This window comes from Hordeum vulgare, chromosome 7H, assembly GCF_904849725.1.
Source record: "Hordeum vulgare subsp. vulgare chromosome 7H, MorexV3_pseudomolecules_assembly, whole genome shotgun sequence".
In the NCBI taxonomy this organism is placed as follows: Eukaryota; Viridiplantae; Streptophyta; class Magnoliopsida; order Poales; family Poaceae; genus Hordeum; species Hordeum vulgare.
The window spans coordinates 355,598,362-355,618,271 of record NC_058524.1 but is presented as its reverse complement, the minus strand read 5'-3'; the positions used below and the strand labels follow the sequence as shown (position 1 = coordinate 355,618,271).

The window sequence follows — 19,910 nt, the reverse complement described above, 5'->3', positions numbered from 1 at the left end:
TTCCCTCTCATCTCCGCCTAGCCCCTGTGCACAATGCACTGACCCTACCCGCAACCTAGCCCGAAAACCTCCCGGGACCCGAACCGGGCGGTCGTGACCGTTGGATTCGGATCAACTCCACTTTTCCGCAAACCGTCATCGGTTTGTCCATGGGTCTTCCTAACCTAGTTTTTCTCAGCCATCCAATTTAATCGGAGGCCAGTTTAATCCTATTTTAGTCATTGGACGCTTATATATGCGTATGCGGATCAATCCAAGACCAAACCCTATTTTCTAGGGATCCTCCTAGCAGCCGCCGCCATTCCGCCTGCCTTGTTTTGCGTGCCCGACTTATCCCCTCGCAGCCACACATGATTCCATGATCCATTCATCCTCAACCCTCATATGCAGCAATTGCCGCAGCAACCTTGCGCGCCTTGTGCCCCAGCCGCACTGCCGCGTGCAGAGCCCCGAGCCGCCCAAGCCAGCATCCCTCCCGAGCAGCCCCACGCCTCCCTCTGCGTTTCTGCTCGAGCAGGAGGTCGCCCTCTGTGACAGCCCGATGCCGACGTTCTAGAAGCTTCCCCTCTATTTCCGTTTTCGTCTTGTGGCTTATTTTATTTGTTGCATCATCATCGCATCATGCGCATCATCTGCACTGCATCGGCATCTTCGTTGCCGCCAATTTTCAACTTGCATTCGTTAGTAGTTGCCGGTTCTCGTCTTCGTCCGTTCTGAGTCCGACCGCACACACACGCGCCCGCGGCACCATCGGAACCCTGTTTTTAAAAGTGTGCGTAAAACTCTCTCTGATCGAGGTGAAACTTGGCACGCGGTCGCGATTAGATGTTGCTAGGCCGCCTGTCGAATTTCGTCGCGATCGGAGACCGTCTGGTACCCGAACGGTCGCCCGTAGCGGTACCGTCTTCGGTATATCGTCGGACGTCTGTCGGTGTTTTAAAACTCGTGCCGCGCCGCCCGCTCTCCCCATCGTCTCCGGATGTCTACACAACACGGCCACGTAGCACGCCCTGCGTTCGGAATCGTTCGAATCCGACCCCGCGGTTGGATCCGGATCGCGATTCCGGTTAACCGAGCCCCCTTTTCTTTATAAATACCCCCCTCCTCCTTAACTTTCGGGCAACCTCTCTCTCTCTTCCTCGTTTTCCGCGCAAACCCTAGCCGCCGCCCCACCTCTCTCTCTCCTGCCGCGCCGCCGGGCCCGCGAAGCCCATCCGGGGCCCGCCCGAGCCCGAGCCGCCGCCGCCGCCCCGATCTCTCCCTGCAGCCCGAGCTCCTCCTGCCCGAGTCAGCCCCGCCGGATTCCTCCCGCTCGCCGCCGGGCTGGAGCCCCGCCTCGCCCCGGAGCCGTGCCCCGCCACCGGCAAACAGCAGTCGCTGCCGACCAGCCCCGCCGCCGTGGCCTGCGTCTCAGCCGCCGCCTGGGCCGTCCTCCTCCCGGGAGCCTCGACCTCGCCGATTCGTTGCCCCGCCGGATCCAAGCCGGGAAGCTCCCGCGGCGCCCCCACCGGAGAATCCGGATCCGGCCAGTCGCCGGCCGTCCCGGTCTTCTTCCCTGAGCGGCGCGCCGGCCAGTGAGCTCCAGCGTAGCCGCCGTCTCGTCTCGGTCCTCGGTCGAGGTCTGCTCGAGGTGGGACGAGCACTGCGGTGGAACCGCTCCTGGGCCGCCTCCATTCGAGCCCGGCCGGCTCTGCCTCGCCCTGGCCACGTGGGCCAGCGCCCCGGCCCAGCAGCAGGCAGCGCTTGGGCCTCCCTCTGCCTCGCCCCGAGGCCGAGGTCGCCAAGCGGCCACTTCCTCGCCTCGGCCAGGCCGGCCCCGAGGCCCACCGAGGTGAGCTTATCCCTCGCCCCGAGCATGTATTAACTATGTCGCGCCACCAATTTCGGCCCATTAGATATTTAGGTTTTTCTTTTTCTTTTCGGTTTAGTTAATTTTCAGGTTTTAGCTAATTACTTAAACCCCCGTAACTTTTAAACCGTAAGTCGGAACGACGCGAGTTATATATCGTTTTGGGGTAGCTTCGCGAGTAGAACACGATTATCCATCATGCATATTTGTTTAACTCTGTTTAGAGTGCCTAATGCCTCGTGTTACGTGCTGTTTAACTAGGATCCATTCCGTAGTTAATTTTCGTGCGTATCCGGATTGCCCGTATGCCATAGATTTAATGTCCATGTTTTAGGGACCATATTTCTACGTATTTTAGAGCGGTCACTCGTATTTTTCCATGTAGGGTTTTGCCGGTAGTTTATTTTCCCGTTTAGAGGTATTATCTCGCATTATTGTGTGGCTTTATTTTGAGTTGCAAACCCCACTTATTTTTTATGTTTTCGGGGTAGAAAAATCCCATGGATTTTTCTGTGCAATTAGTTTTAGCTTTTGAGGAAGTTAGTTCGCGAGATATTTTGTCGTGAAGCCCTTTTGTTTAACCCGTAGGTTTTATTCCGGGCCTCGTTTGAATTAGTTGTCAACTAGAGAGTTGATCTCGGATGTTTTGTTTAGCCCCTGGTATTTTTGGTTGCAATAGAAATGCATGTTTAGGTGTTGTTTGCTTGCTCTCAAGTGGCTTGAATAGTGCTGTTTCAGAGGAGCTGAAATATTTCTAAGTCTGGAATCTGCTATTATTTTGTTGCTGTCTTGCCTAGCTTGCATATTGTGATCTGTAGCTCTTTTGAGGTTGGTCCAATGGAGTTAGTTGTACCCCTTATGTTTCTCTAGCATGCTGTTAAGTTTCATGCCATTTGGAGACCTGTAGCTATAGGTTTTTCTGCTGTCAATATTGCTTCAGGCTGAAAACTGCACTTTCAGGAGGTGATATTTTCACTAAGTCTGAAATAGTGCGTGAGGTGTCATTTTGTGTCTTCTTTTCCTAGCGCTCCTTGCTGCCATATTAGTTGTTGTTAGTTGTTTGTAGTAGTGCGTCTTGCCCTCTTTCATGCCATGCCTTGCTTGAGCTCATCGGAGTTGTGTAGCCTAAGTTGCGAGGCGTAGAAAGTGCTATGTGGCTGTTTTTGGCAGATTGTAGCGATTTTCTTGTTTTGCTCGTAGATGTTGAACCGTAGCTCCGATTTGATCGTGTCCTACATGAAACTTGCTTATAATCTTATGTAGTTTCATTTTCTCTTGCTGGTTGTTTGTTCTGAAGTGCTCGTAGCCGCCGTTGCACACATTTTGCATTCATGCCATCATATCTTGCGGTGCTTGCATCTTTTGATCCGTAGCTCCGTTGGAGATGTTCTATACGTGTAGATTGCTTGCCTTGACGCGTAGAATCACGTGAACCTATTTGTTTTGCTGTTTAACAACCAATTATATGCATTAGATCAGATCTGGACAGAGTTGTAAATTAACATGTGAGGTCGTCTCGGAGGTGCTATATGTCATTTCCGACCTCACTTAAAATGCCTAGATAGGTAGTTTATTTTCCGCTTCACCTCTTGCATGTTTGACAATGTTAATATCGTCGTGTAGATAATCGGGATAGAACTAACTAATAAACGTGGAGTTTCGTCAATTTGCAACTCGTGCATATTGAACTTCACTTAATGTGTAGTGTTTGATTGTGTGAATTGTCATGCCGTGACTTGCATGTATTCAGTAGCTCATGCATCATATGTGTCGTGCATCGTGTGGTGAATTTCGTGTGTTGATGCTTGTTTCCGGTTTCCCCGTCTCGATAGAGTTCCGCAGCGTGCCGGATTGTGAGGACCCGTTCGACTACGTCGGTTCGTCTGCTTCACGGAGGCATTCTTCTTCCAAGCGGGATCTCAGGCAAGATGATCATTTCCCCAGATACCATTACTATCATTGCCATGCTAGTTTATCGCTTCTATCGTTTATGTCTCGTTGCCTACCACATGTTAAATATCAGCCTCCCAACAATGCCATGATAACCTCCAACCTGTTCGACCTAGCAAACCACTGATTGGCTATGTTACTGCTTACTTAACCCTGTGTAGCGTTGCTAGTTGCAGGTGCAGTTGCCCCCATGTGAAAACACGGGTTCCTTGTTATATCACCATATTAATGCTATTTAATTTAATGCACCTATATACTTGGTAAAAGGTGGAAGGCTCGGCCTTTCTAGCCTGGTGTTTTGTTCCACCTTTGCCCCCTTAGTTACCGGCTACCGGTGTTATGTTCCATAAATGAGCGCTCCTAACACGATCGGGGTTGTTATGGGGACCCCCTTGATAATTCGTTTTAGATTAAGACTGGTCTGGCAAGGCCCAACTTTGGTACTACATTTGCCTAATCACCTAATAAAATTGCATAGGGACCCGCCGGCACCCGCGGACTATTTTAATCAACCCCCGGGCCAGTGCTCCTCATGAGTGTTGGTCCAAAACAGAGCAGCTTATTAACGCTACCCGGGGCAACTCGGCATTTGGCGTGGTAACCATAGCTCATCCGTCGTGTCCTGAGAACGAGGTACGCGACTCCTATCGGGATCGTCGACACGTCGGGCGGCCTTGCTGGATTAGTTTTACCTTTGACGAGATATCCTGTGCATCGGGATTCCGGTGATGCTTTGGGTAATCTCAGAGTTGAGGTTTTCCACTACGGAATCCGACGAGATCGCGAGCTTCGTGATTGAGGATTTCTATGCGGCTTGTGGTAATTTGTGATGGACCAGTTGGAGCACCCCTGCAGGGTTAAATCTTTCGGAAAGCCGTGCCCGTGGTTATGTGGCAACGTGGATACTTTGTTTAACACTGGTTCTAGATAACTTGAAGTTAACTTAATTAAAACATGCCAACTGTGTGCGTAACCGTGACTGTCTCTTTCGTGAGTTCCTTCTCCGATCGAGGACACGGTGGGGTTATGTCTGACGTAGGTAGGTGTTCAGGATCATTCTTTTGATCATCTGTAGCGACGTCCGTTATGCGTAGATCTTTCCCCTCTTACTTCTTGTACTCGTGAGTTAGCCACCATATATATGCTTAGCCGCTGCTGCAACCTCACCACTTATCCATACCTTACCCTATAAGCTTTGCTAGTCTTGATACCTTCGGAAATGAGATTGCTGAGTCCCCTGTGGCTCACAGATTACTACAACACCCGTTGCAGGTACAGGTAAAGGTTACATGACGCGAGCGCGTTGATTGTTCATTTGGAGTTGCCTCTTCTTCTTCTTCTTCTTCTTCTTCGATCTAGGATGGGTTCCAGGCCGGCAGCCTGGGATAGCAAGGATGGACGTCGTTCTTCTTTTGTCGTTTGTTTTCGTCCGTAGTCGGACCCTGCTCTTACTCTTGAAGTTTATGTAATGTACTGATGTGACTCTGATGTAGCTTGTGGCGAGTGTAAGCCAACTCTTTATATATCTCTTCTTTTCAGTACATGTACTTGTAACGATATCCATTCTTGCGACACGACGAGATGCGCTTCTATCCCTGACGAGGCCCTCGTGCCAAATTGAGGATAGGGTCGCATCTTGGGCGCGACACCCTCGTAGGCCACCCCTCGGCCAACCTTGATCTGCCCGAGGCCCAGCTCCTCCAGCTCGATCTGCGGCTTCGGGTAGAAAGCCAAATCCACGCCACCAGTAGTAGCACGAGGCATCGGAGCCGCGGCCTCCTCTACTGTGTTTGTGCCGCAGCGGTAGCACGACCCGAGCCTAGTTGCAGGTGCCCTGTTCCTCTCTCTTCTCCTCCCTCTCTGTTTTGCCTTCTCCTTATTTCTCTCCCTCTCCTCTCTGCTTGTCCAGGAAACTGATCCATGGAGAGACCAGTGCAACACCGTCCATGGAGCTTCACCTCTGTGGGAGGAAGCTGCAACCTCACCTCCATCCGGGGGCACCATCTGTGCCATTCCCAACCAGCAGGTCCCCAGCACCGCCCTCCTTCCCGGTCTCCCTCGCCCGGCTCTGAATACCATGGCTGCAGCCTCTGTTTCTCCCGCCGTGAGCAAGCTCCTTCACGACTGAACTTTGATATTTTGGCTAGATCTGTTTTGGTTTGCAGAAGTTATATAGTATGGGCACTAGTTTTGATAACGAAATACTAGTAATGGGAGTGGTTCTCATCCCACGTACTATTGAGGAGGTCCCGGGTTCAATCCCTGACACCTCAAACCTTTTTTTGTTTTTAGGACGCGAGCTGATATGTTTAACTTTCAGTGTCATCACCCCGATGGAATGGTCATATTTGCCCAAACCCATCTGTTGTCAGTGTTGTATTGTAGACCAGCTGGCTACTTAGGTGTCACCTCATCTATGAGGTCCATGGTTCAAATCCAAGACTACACATTATTTTGTAGGGGTTATTATTTTTTTCCTGAACGATATTACCAATTATCCACGGATTAACATATTTTTAGAAAAAACCCAAACTTCATGCATTTAATATCTTGCAAACTGCACGTCGGATTTAAATATGTTAGATATGTAAAACATGTAGATTTTTGTGTACAATAAAGTTTTCCATTTCTCATGCATATTCAAAACTGTTAGCAGTTCTGTTTGCATTGGTTTGCGTGTCAATGGTTTAAAATGGTTTAGATCATAGTTAATTAATCGTAGATTCGTTGGAGATAAGACATATATGTAAATGGACTAGAACGACGAGTAGAATCACGTGAACTGCTTTGTTTTGTCGTTTAACAAACTTAAAATTTGTTTAGGACAGATCTGGACAGAATACAAAGTTAATGCGTGGGGTCATTTCGGAAATGCTATATGTCGTTTCCGGCCTCATTTAAAATGCTTAGATAGGTAGTTTATTTCTGCTTCACCCCTTGCCATTTTAACAACATTTAGTATTGTCGCGTTAATAAATGGGAGTGAACTAAATAAGTAAATGTGTAGTTTCATCAATATGCAACTCATTGCATATTGAGCTTCACTTAATGTGTAGTGTTTGATTGTGTGAATTGCCATGCCATGCCTTGCATATTTGGAACTGATCATGCATCATATGTGTTGCATCATAGCGTGCATGTGTCGTGGTGAATATCGTGTGTTGATTCTTGTTTCTGGTTTGCTTCGTCTCGATAGAGTTTTGCAAGCGTGTCGGAATGTGAGGATCCGTTTGACCAAGTCGGTTTGTCTGCTTCATAGAGTCGTTCTTCTTCCAAGCAGGATCTCAGGCAAGATGATAATTTCCCTAGATACCATTACTATCAATGCCATGCTAGCTGTCTCGTTTCTTCCGTTATGTCTCGCTGCCTACCACATGTTAAATGTCAGCCTCTCAACATTACCATGAAACCTTCTACCTTTCTACAACCTAGCAAACCACTGATTGGCTATGTTTCCGCTTGCTTAACCATGTGTTAGCGTTGCTAGTTGCAGGTGCAGTTTCTTCCATGTGATAACATGGGTTCCTTGTTATATCACCATATTAATGCTATTTAATTTAATGCACCTATATACTTGGTAAAAGGTGGAAGGATCGACTTTTCTAGCCTGGTGTTTTCGTCCACCTTTGCTGCCTTAGTTTCGGTTACTGGTGTTATATTCTATAATTGAGCGCTCCTAAGATGATTGGGGTTGTTAGGGGGCCCCCCTTGATAGTTCGTCTTAGTTAAACGTTGCTTGGCAAGGCCCACATTTGGTACTACATTTGCCTAATAACTAACAAAAATGCATAGGAACCCGCCGACACTGGCGGAGTAATTAATCAACCCCCGGGCCATTGCTCCTCATGAGTGTTGGTCCAACCCAGAGCACTCTGTGGGGCCAATCCAGGGCAACTTGGGTGATTTCTATCAGGCGACTGTACGCGTAGCTTATCCGTCATGTCCTGAGAACGAGATACACGACTCTTATCGGGATCGTCGACAAGTCCGACAGCCTTGCTGGACTTGTTTTACCTTTGACGAAATGTCTTGTGCGTCGGGATTCCGGTGATGCTTTGGGTCTTCTCAGAGTTGAGGTTTTCCACTAAGGAATCCGAGGAGATAACGAGTTTCGTGATCGAGGTTTTCTATGCGGCTTGTGGTAATTTGCGATGGACGAATTCGAGCACACCTGTAGGGTTAAATCTTTCGGAAAGCCATGACAGCAGTTATGTGGCAACGCGGAAACTTTGTTTAACATCCGGTTCTAGACGATGTGAAGTAAACTTAATTAAAACTTGCCTACTGAGTGTGTAACCGTGACTGTCTCTTTCGTGAGCTCCTTATCCGATCGAGGACACGGTGGGGTTATGTCTAACGTAGGTAGGTGTTCAGGATCATTCTTTTGATCATGAGTAGTTCACGTCCGCTGTGCGTAGATCATCCCCCTTCTCATTCTTGTACTCGTAAGTTAGCCACCTTAAATAAATGCTTAGTCGCTTACTGCAGCCTCACCACCTAACCATACGTGACCCATTATGCTTTGCTAGTCTTGATACCTTTGGAAATGACATTGTTGAGTCCCTGTGGCTCACAGATTACTACAACACCAGTTGTAGGTACAGGTAAAGAGTTACTTTGACGTGAGCACGCTGATTGTGCATGTGGAGTTTCTTATTCTTCTTCATCATCGATCTAGGATGGGTTCCAGGCCGGTAGCTTGGGATAACAAGGATGAACATCATTCTTTTATTGTTTGTTTTCGTCCATAGTCGGACCCTGCTCTTCTTCATGGCGATTGTATGTATTGTACTGACGTGACTCTGATGTAGCTTGTCGTGAGTGTAAGCCAACTTCTTATACTCATATTTTTAGTACATGTACTTGTAACGATACCCATTCTTGCGAAACGACAAGATGTGTTTCTATCCCTGTCGAGGCCCTCACACCAAAATAAGGATAGGACCGCATCTTCGGCGTTACAGGTTGGTATCAGAGTAGTACCGACCTAGGAGCCCCCTTGATTGATCGAACTCGATCGAGTCGAGTCTAGTGAAAAACTACTTTGAGTCTAGTTATATATCGGAGAGTAGGATTCTTTTTTCTCCTCTTCTATGCTCTAGTGAGGAATCTTGACGTAGTAATTTTAATTCTACTCCTCTTCTCACTCAATTTTTTAGGATCACACAGATATTTTTGGAATCTATATGATGTCGATGTGACGGAGTTCTGTCTTGGTGCCTCCTGTCTGACTTGATCTCTTCCGGGGAGTTGAGCTCCAGGGAATTCTTGAGCAGACCGTTATCATTCAGATTTCTTAGTATCTGAGGATGGAGGATGTTCGAAATTTCTTCAATACTAGTAGTGGCGAGAGGAGTGTGGCTTCCGTAGTACTAGTGCACATAGGTCCGGTTGTATCGCCATACTTAGTATCGTTGTGATTACGAGGGTCTGAGATAGATGTGTTGACAGATGTGATACACTAGACGGGTTAGATGCTAGGAGTTGAGTGAAATTTTCTCCTTGTATCCGTGGACCCGATTGCATGACCAGAAAATTTTGGAAGTTCTTAGGTGGGAATACAAGTAGTTACTTATAGAACAGTCTTCCAACAGATGCATGATGTGAGGTTGGGGTTCGACATCTAGTGGATTTGTTTGTTCACGGTCGTCTTACAATGGTTATCGTTGTGTCTTAAAGAGTCCTTGTAGCTTGCTACGACTCGGGGACGCTTCTTATGTCGTGTGCACTGCCTTGTACATGATGGCTACTTTAGGATATATCCCGTGCGATCCTATCCATGAAAATATCGAGCGAAATCATTGTCATGAATTTGTTCTGGCTTGTTTCATAATCCGCATCCTTTGTTTTGTTGATTATGGTAATTCAAGTTGCTTCGATGTCAAGTGGTGAATTCATATCTTTCCTAGAGGTCTTCTCATATTTTTATGGGAATGCTAATTCTTTTGCTCAACAAAGTGGTTTTATCAATTCTCTTCAACCGGAGTCGTCATGTCAATTCTTTTATATCGGTGTGCTTCTGTGAAGTAATTCAATCCTCTCCAATTTTGCAAGATCAATCTCTCATATCCTTTCGGAGTTCATCTCATCTGTCCCAAGTTGTCTTTGTTTTCCCACCCTCCCGCCCTTTTCTTCAGTGATTTATTTATCATCCGCCTTTATTTTCATCAATGCTTTCGCTCTCTTTTCTTCCATATTGCTTCCGGTGATTCATTGTGAAGATTCTCAGGAGTTCTGAGTTCATCATTTCTTTCATCCGTGTTCTCTTTTCCGGTGAATTCAGTTCAAGCTCTCTATGTTCATCATATCCTTTTCATCCTTTAAATTCCTTCCCATGTTCAAAATTCCTATGAAGCCTCTCTTGTTATTCATCCATCTTTGTTCTATCCGGAGTGCTGAAGATATCTCAGAGTTTCTTGTTTTCAATCCTTTCAATTATTTCGAGGTTCCCAACCTCATCAAGTTTTGAGTTATATCGGTGCAATAACTCTCTTCTTAGCAATCCATTCATCCGGTGTTTTCTTTTGAGTGGCCCCATAACACAGAGGTTTCCAAGTATCTTACCTGGCTCTTCAAATCTTTTCCCAGAGATCTCTAATTCTTTTCAATTATGACGTAAGTATGAATTTCATCAGTAATATTCCTTCTCCAAGATTGCTCCAAATTAATTCTCATCTTTGGCTCAACATTCCATTCTTCATTATTCCGGAGTGTCTTAGTTATTCTTGGTGGTGTTATCCTCATTATTTTCAGCTTGGAAGACTGAAGGAGTGTTTCTCTCAAATCTTTGTCATTCTTTTGAAGATTGTCATCTCAGCTTCGTGTTACCTTCTCAATTGTTTCCATTCATGAGTAATTCCTCCCATATCTATACGGTGCATTTCAGATTTGTTTTCATTCTCGTTCCTTCGAAGGCCATCATTTCAGAAGATTTCTTCATTCTCAGATTTCAGCTTCATCCTCAATTTTTCTCAATTCTTGTCTCTTCGTTCGTCTATCGGTTATTCCAGTGCCGTGTTCAAGTTTCTTCTAGGTGGATCATGATCTATTCTTTCTCACGTGTTCTTCAAGATTCTTGTTGGAGAACCTCAATTATTCTTTCTCTTGCAATTCAAAGAGCAATTGTTGCTCCTTTATCCTTTGAGGTGGTGTTATAGCATTCCTGTTAGTGGAGGAGTCTCGAAGAGAATTTGTTTCAAGACTGAGATACTTACACCCACCAATTCTTCGATCATGAGATATTTTTTAACCCATGGTTCTTCATTGAGTTATCTTTGATTAGATTTCACCTAAAGCTTTTTCTAAGGAGTGCGACTATCATGGTGATTATCATTGATCCAAGTTCTCAATGTATCCTTTTGGTGTAAGAAATTTTCATATCTTTTTGCTCCCAATGAATCAATTGTTTTTCAATTGTGGCTGGTTATCACCTCATTGTTGAGATGGTTTCATAAGTCCACTACGAGCTTGTTCTTTCCGTTGTTGGTTTGCCAACAACTCCGTTCAATTCTTCTTGCAAAGCTGCTTGTCAAATTCAAATTGTGATAGTAGTTGTCATTTTCTTCTTCGTTATTTCTTCCCAATGATCTAGTTTCTATTATCTTGTTCCGGAGTTGTGGTGATGTTGCTCTCTTCAATCTATCATCTTGTTCTATCAAGATCATGTTCTCTCCTTGGTTATTCTATTTAGTTAATGTGTTGTGTATCTTCTCAAGGTCTTTCCATCTTATCAAATATTTGTCCTCATTTTCCTATCGAAGTGTTGCCGAAATTCTGTGTGAATTCTTGCTTGTTTCTCATCATTCTTCATCTCTTTGCAACCTTCAAGGATCGTTGGTTTCACTCGTTTGTCAAAGAAGCGACTAAGTTTTACCTCTTCTTTCTCACCCTCTTCCCCTTTCATTCTTAGATTTCGGGGCGAGATCTCTTGTTAGTGTAGGATAGTTGTGACAGCCCGAGACCGACGCTCCAAAAGATTCCCATCCTATTCCATTTCCATCATCATCGCATCATTTGCATCATCCTCATTGCATCGACACTCCGTTGCCGGCAGTTTCAAAAACTGCATCCGTTATTAGTTGTCGGTTCTCTCCGTGTTCGTCATTGACCGTTTTGAGACCAACCACACACGCCCGCGCCTGCGACATAGTTAAAATATTGTTTTTAAAAGTGGTATAAAATATTCTCGGATTGGGTTGAAACTTGGCGTGCGGTCTTATTTTAATGTAGGTAGGTCGCCTCCCAAATTTCATCACAATCAGAGTACGTTTGATACCCAAACCGTTAAACCTATAGCGGCACTATAGTCGGCCCATCGTCAGACGTTTCGGTATTTTAAACTCTGTAGCCGGGTTTCCATTTTCCCTCTCATCTCCGCCTAGCACCTCTGCACAATGCACCGACCTTACCCGCAACCTAGCCCGAAAACCTCCCGGCACCCAAACCGGGCGGTCATGACCATTGGATTCGGATCAACCCCGTTTTACCGCAAACCGTCATCGGTTTGTCCATGGGTCTTCCTAACCTAGTTATTTCTCAGCCATCTTATTTAATCGGAGGTCCAGTTTAACCCCGTTTTAGTCGTTGGACGCTTATATATGCGTTTGCGGATCAATCCTAGACCAAACCCTATTTTCTAGGGATCCTCATACAAGCCGCCACCACTTCGCCTGCCTTGGTTTGCGTGCGTGACATATCCCCTCGCAGCCACACGGGATTCCACAATTCATTCATGCTCAACCCTCATCTACAGCAATTGCCGCAGCAACTTCGCGCGCCGCGTGCCCTAGCCGCGCCGCCGCCTGCAGAGCCCCGAGCCGCCCAAGCCAGCATCCCTCCAGAGCAGCCCCGCGCCTCCCTCTGCGCTTCTGCTCGAGCAGGAGGTCACCCTTGCAGGCCACCCCTCGGCCAACCCTGATCTGCCCGAGGCCCAACTCCTCTCGCTCGATCCGTGGCTTGGGGTAGCAAGCCAACTCTGCGCCACTAGTAGTAGCACGAGGCACCAGAGCCGCGGCCTCCTGTGCAGTGTTCGTGCCGCAGCGACAGCACGACCCGAGCCTAGTTGTAGGTGTCCCGTTCCTCTCTCTTCTCCTCCCTATCTGTTTTTCCTTCTCCTTATTTCTCTCCCTCTCCTCTTTGCTTGGCCAGGAAACCGATCCGTGGAGAGACCAGTGCAGCAACGTCCATGGGGCTTCACCTTCGTGGGAGGAAGTTGTAGCCTCGCCTCCATCCAGGGGCACCATCCGTGCCATTCCCAACCGCCCGGTCCCCAGCGCCGCCCTCCTTCCCGGTCTCCCTCGCACGCATGTGAATCCCATGGATGCAGCCTCTGTTTCTCCCACTGTGAGCAAGCTCCTTCCTCACTGAACATTGATATTTTGGCTAGATCTGTTCTAGTTTGCACATGTTATATAGTATGGGCACTAATTTTGTTAATGAAATACTAGTAATCAGAGTGGTTCTCATCCCAGGCCGTGTCCAAGAGGTCCTGGGTTCAATCCCTGGCACCTCAAACCTTTTTCTGTTTTTAGCACGCGAGCTGATATGTTTGACTTTCAATGTCATCAGCCCGATGGGATGGTCATATTGGCCCAAACCCATCTGTTGTCAGTGTTTTATTGTAGACCAGCTGGCTACTTAGGTGTGGCCTCATCTATGAGGTCCATGCTTCAAATCCAAGACAACAGATTATTTTGTAGGGGTTATTTTTTTCCTGAACGAGATTAACAATTATCCGCGGATTAACATATTTTCAAAAAAAACCCGAGACTTCATGCATTTAATATCTCGCAAACCGTCCAACAGATTTAAATATATTAGATATGTAAAACGTGTAGATTTTCATGTAGAATAATGTTTTCCAACTCTCATGCATATTTAAAACTATTAGAAGTTCTGTATGCATTGGTTTGAGTGAAAACGGGTTAAAATGGTTTAGATCGTAGTTAATTAATCGTAGATCTGTTGGAGATGAGACATGTATGTAAATGGACTAGAAGGACGAGTAGAATCACTTGAACCGCTTTGTTTTGCCTTTTAACAAACTTAAAATACGTTTAGGACATATTTGGACAGATTACACAGTTAATGCGTGGGGTTATTTCAGAAATGCTATATGTCGTTTTCGGCCTCATTTAAAATGCTTAGATAGGTAGTTTATTTATGCTTCACCCCTTGCCATGTTTAACAACATTTAATATTGTCGTGTTAATAAATGGGAGTGAACTAAATAAGTAAATGTGGAGTTTCATCAATATGCAACTCGGTGCATATTGAGCTTCACTTAATGTGCAGTGTTTGATTGTGTGAATTGCCATGCCATGCCTTGCATATTCGGAACTGATAATGCATCATATGTGCTGCATCATAGCATGCATGTGCCGTGGTGAATATTGTGTGTTGATTCTTGTTTCTAATTTTCTTCGTCTCGTTAGAGTTCCGCAAGCGTGTCAGAATGTGAGGATCCGTTCGACTACGTCAGTTCGTTTGCTTCATGGAGTCATTCTTCTTCCAATTGTGATCTTAGGAAAGATGATCATTTCCCTAGATATCATTACTATCAATGCCATGCTAGTTGTCTCGTTTCTTTCGTTATGTATCGCTGCCTACCACTTGTTAAATGTAAGCCTCTCAACATTGCGATGAAACCTTCAACCTTTTTACAACCTAGCAAACCACTGATTGGCTATGTTACCGCTTGCTTAACCATGTGTTTGCGTTGCTAGTTGCAGGTGAAGTTGCTTCCATGTGATAACGTGGGTTCCTTTTTATATCACCATATTAATGATATCTAATCTAATGAACCTATATACTTGGTAAAAGGTGGAAGGCTCGGCCTTTCTAGCCTGGTGTTTTGTTCCAGCTTTGTCGCCTTAGTTTTGGCTACCAGTGTTATATTCCATAACTGAGCGTTCCTAACACGACTGGGTTGTTATGGGGACCCCCTTGATAGTTCTTCTTAGTTAAAGCTTGTTTGGCAAGGCCCAATTTTGGTACTACATTTGCCTAATAACTAATAAAAATGCATAGGGATCCGCCGGCACCCGCGGAGTAATTAATGAACCCCTGGGCCAATGCTCCTCAAGAGTGTTGGTCCAACCCAAAGCATTGTGCGAGGCCAATCCAGGGCAACTTGGGTGATTTCTATCAGGCCACCGTACGCGTAGCTTATCAGTCGTGTCCTGAGAACGAGATACGGGGCTCCTATCGGGATCCTCGACATGTTAGACGGCCTTGTTGGACTTGTTTTACCTTTGACGAAATGTCTTGTGCATCGGGATTTTGGTGATGCTTTGGGTCTTCTGAGAGTTGAGGTTTTCCACTAAGGAATCCAAGGAGATCACGAGTTTTTTGATCGAGGTTTTCTATGCGGCTTGTGGTAATTTGTGATGGACGAGTTGGAGCACCCCTGTAGGGTTACATCTTTCGGAAAGCCATGCCCGCGGTTATGTGGCAATATGGAAACTTTTTTTAACATATGGTTCTAGACGACCTGAAGTAAACTTAATTAAAACTTGCCAACTGAGTGTGTAACCGTTACTGTTTCTTTCGTGAGCTCCTTCTACGATCGAGGACACGGTGGGGTTATGTACGACATAGGTAGGTCTTCAGGATCATTCTTTTGATCATGAGTAGTTCACGTCTATTGTGCGTAGATCATCCCCCTTCTCATTCTTGTACTCGTAAGTTAGCCACCTCAAATAAATGCTTAGTCGCTTGCTCCAGCCTCACCACTTAACCATACCTCACTCATTAAGCTTTGCTAGTCCTGATACCTTTGGAAATGAGATTGCTGAGTCCCTGTGGCTCATAGATTACTACAACACCAGTTGAGGTACAGGTAAAGAGTTACTTTGACGTGAGCGCGCTGATTGTGCGTTTGGAGTTTCTTATTCTTCTTCTTCATCGATCTAGGATGGGTTCGAGGCCAACATCCAGGGATAGCAAGGATGGATGTCGTTCTTTTATCGTTTGTTTTCGTCCGTAGTCGGACCCTGCTCTTCTTCATGACGATTGTATGTATTGTACCGATTTGAATCTGATGTAGCTTGTGGCGAGTGTAAGCCAACTTCTTATACTCATCTTTTCAGTACACGTACTTGTAACGATATCCATTCTTGTGAAACGACGGGATGCATTTCTATCCCTGTCGAAGCCCTCGCGCCAAGATAAGGATAGGACCACATCTTGAGCGTTAGAGGTTCGGTGGACCTAGTACTCGACCCCATTTTCGATGGGTACCATCTCACTAGAGTCCTTATGGATGGAGGTAGTAGCCTCAATGTGATTTATGCAGACACAATGAGAAGAAGGGCATCGATCCGTCAAGGATCAAACCCAGCAACACCACCTTTAAAGTAATAATTCCTCGCATCAAGGCCTGCTGCTCGGGCACCATAACTTTGGAAGTAGTGTTTGGTTTGCCTAACAACTTCCACAATGAAGACTTGATCTTCAACATTGGGCCTTGTCGCCTTATGCCAGCTTGCACGTTGGGCCTTGTTGTCCAGGTTAACCCGACGAGCGGGGTGACCCATGAGCCGCCAGGTGATGGGCTGGGTCATACCTCCTGGCTGGGTCAAACCGTGGGGTATATCCCCAACATTAGCCCCCAGGTTAGCTTGAATTTATTCATGGTAAGCTCCTGAAATAAGAATAATAAATATGTTAAGGGACTGGCTTGCTCCATTGGCCGGCTTATTTTAATGAAGTGGTCCTCAAAAATCCAGGTGTCTTGTTCATATCAACGAGTCGTCTTCATAATCATCTTGCAGGTTCGTATCCTTTGTAATAAAATATTGGGAATAATAACACCCATATGTCATTGAGTCATCCTCCAATGCTTTTGGCATGATGAAAATATTGAAGATAAAAAAACCATATGATGTTGAGCCAACTTCCTTCCCTTCGACTTTGAAAAAATTGTTGGGAATAAGTAAATCCATGTGATGTTCAGCCGACTTTCCATGCTTCAACTCCACTTAGAATTGATCGCTTGAGGATGTTCTTCGTCTCTCTCTCTCCCTTTTATCTCCATATTACCTCTAGCCCCCAAGCTCCAAGTTTATCAGTTCATGATGACTTGGCGCTTCAGGTAGAAAAATATCTTGGTTGTCTAGCCCCCAAGTGCCGGGTTGTCTTTCCTACAGCAGCCTGGGACTTGTAATTGCCTTATACTTATAAAGCTTCAACTAGTGTAGCCCCCAAGGGCCAGGTTGTTTTGCCTGCAATAACGTGGGACTTGAACTTAGTTTTAAATGTTGTAGATAGCTTTAAGAAATCAGGGTTGTCCATCTGAATCGCCGGCTATAAGTTGAATTTTTTGCTTTTCACATGTGTAGCCCAAAGGGCCGGCTCATCAATATGTGATGGGTCGGGTCTTCAATTTGGACCTCATAATATGTTAAACAGCTGAATACTATAGCCCCCAATTGCTTGGTCGGATGCCTGCAACGACTTGGGACTTTAGAAAATTTGATCTGAGCAGTGTAGCCCCCAATTGCTAGGCCGTTTTCTTGTAGCGACTCGGGACTTATATGTAGTCCTTTGAAAAGAAAATCATATGATGTAGCCCCCAAGAGCTGGCTTTCCTCTTGGAGATGACCGGGTCTTTCCCACTACACGACAAAGAAAGTAGTGCATTACCCCAAAGTGTCATGTGGATTGCTTGCAACTGCATGGGACTTTGTCTGATCCAAATTATTCAGAATCATGTAGCCCCCAACTGCCGGATCTTTTGCTTGCGACGACTTAGGGCTGTGTGAGAATAGTATAACCCATCATGATGTACTTCAGACATTCTCTTGAATATGAATGAATCCTTAATCGTGGTTCTAATTGTAAGTGCATCTAGTGCCCCTTAGTGATTTTGGTGGTTTGAAGACTTATAGGTTAAATATCTAATGTGTTTATAAGTGTACACAGGATCTATAAGTCATTGAGGAGTTTGAGGTATTTGAAGAATATCGACCCCTAAAAATATATGTCTTCAGTTGAAGAAATTGGTCTGAAGCTGAAGAAATGAATCACGAGAAATCTGCGATGAAATTGATATTCCTCGTGAAGATATTAATATTGAGAAGACCGGTGGTTCCTGAAGAAAATCATTCTGAAGAAATTGAAGCGTGAAGATTTTCGTTTTCCGTTTTACTTTCTTCACATTTGATGAATAGGAACACCGTACTGTTAAAGGGGGTCAAAGTAACACTATGGAGTGAATTTCCTCATGATGCTCAACCCAAGCCAAATCCTACCAAAAGCCTCAAGTGAGGAATATGAGTGACATGAGGACTCTCACAGTTGAGGGTCCCGACCGTTTCGATAACCACGCCAAGTCACTGGTCTTATCCACTCCAACGGTCATATTATTTAAGGGCATTAGTGTCAAATCATGTCGGGATGCTCCCAGGCTATAAATAGCCGCCCCCCCACAACCACTAGCTGGTTGGCTGCTCCGTTAGAAACTGACACTTGACATAAGAGAAACCCAAATTCCTCAGAGCCTTCGAGAGTAAATCATCAGTGAGGAAATACACCACACACCGAAACCACAAACAAAACCTAGTGATTGAGCATCACTAAAGAAGTTGTTCCTATGTGGTACTGAAGCCTTTTACCTTTGAGGACTGTGCATCCTCCAGACGGTTAGGCGTCATGGTCTAGAGCAATCCAGCAGTCAATTGTGGATCGCCGGGTGACCGAGTTTGTGAGGGTTTGGAAGTATGCCCTGAAGACTTACCACGAGTGTTGGGCGAGGACTGTGTGTCCTTAGCTCAAGGAGAATACGGTAGGGACTGTGTGTCTCGGGACTGGGTGTCCTTTGGTTTCAATACCAAGCCGCTCCAAACCAGATGTACAACTGTCACAGCAGTTGGAACTGGGTCATCAACAACAGTCTTCACCAAGAATCGGGTTCTAATTCCTCAACTCTTTACTTTCTGTGTATTATGTGTTGATGACTTTCACTATGACTGTTTGAAGAATTTGCTGAAGACTTTCTCTGAATTTCCTCAACCCCAAATTCTTCACTTAAGTTAATCATCATCTGTATTCTGCGTGCCTGCTTACTGTGCAATCTGTTTTCACAACCTTCACTCCGTAATACTGCTGTTGTGAACGTTTGCACGTCTGATCCTTAACTGTTTTCGCTGTAAGTTAGTCATCAGTCAGGAATTTCCTCAAAAGGAATTTCCTCAGTGATGAAATTCTAAAAATCTCCTATTCACCCCCTCTAGTCGATATAACGCACTTTCAATTGGTATCAGAGCAAGGTACTCCCTTGTTCTGTGTGATTTTGGTTTAACCACCTGGAGTTTTAGTTATGTCGACTGCAGGCATGTTTAAGGTGACTGCAGCATGTCCTACCTACGAAGGAAAGAACTTTCCCTTCTGGAAGAACAAAATGCAAATGCATTTACAAGCTATTGATAATGATCTCTGGTATATTGTGGAAAATGGAGTCCCCATCATCTCTGCCAGTGTCACTGCAGCTGATGTGAAGAAATTCAAGCAACTCGATTCTCAAGCGAAGAACATCATCTGTGGTCATCTGAACCCTGGCCAGTTTGGAAGAGTAAGTGCCTTGGGCTCTGCAACACTGATCTGGGAGAGACTATGCAAAGTAAATGAAGGAGTATCAACCCAACGTGACTCTCGTGTTGATATTCTTCGCAATCTCTTCAATCGCTTCAAGAGACATGACAATGAAAGCTGCCAAGACACCTTTGATCGCCTCACTGACATATCAAATGAACTGCAAGCACTCGGAGCTCGACACATCACTGATCACGAAGTTGTGAAGAAACTGCTGAGATCCTTAGATTCTTCATTTGACACTCTAGTTCTGATGATTCAAGAAAGACCAGACTACAAGATGCTAGATCCAGCTGATATCCTCGAAAGGCTAAATACTCATGAATTCCAGCTAGAAGAAAAGAGAGATCTATATGGACAAAGTTATTCCAGACCACGTGCACTGAAGGCAAGAGCAATTTCCTCATCTGAAGAAGAAGACACAGATGACAGCAGTTGTGACCCTGAAGAATTTGGTCAGGAGCTTGCAATGCTTGTGAGGAAATTCCAGAGATTTACACGACGAGGCTAGTTCGGTAAA

At 45.5% G+C, this 19,910-nt stretch overlaps 2 pseudogenes; both read left to right on the top strand.

The window, feature by feature from the left end:
- The first annotated feature begins 358 nt into the window (after positions 1-358).
- On the top strand, positions 359-7,190 carry LOC123408886 (annotated as a pseudogene).
- A 5,340-nt stretch (positions 7,191-12,530) lies between these two features.
- LOC123408885 lies at positions 12,531-14,427 on the top strand (annotated as a pseudogene).
- The last annotated feature ends 5,483 nt before the right edge of the window (positions 14,428-19,910 follow it).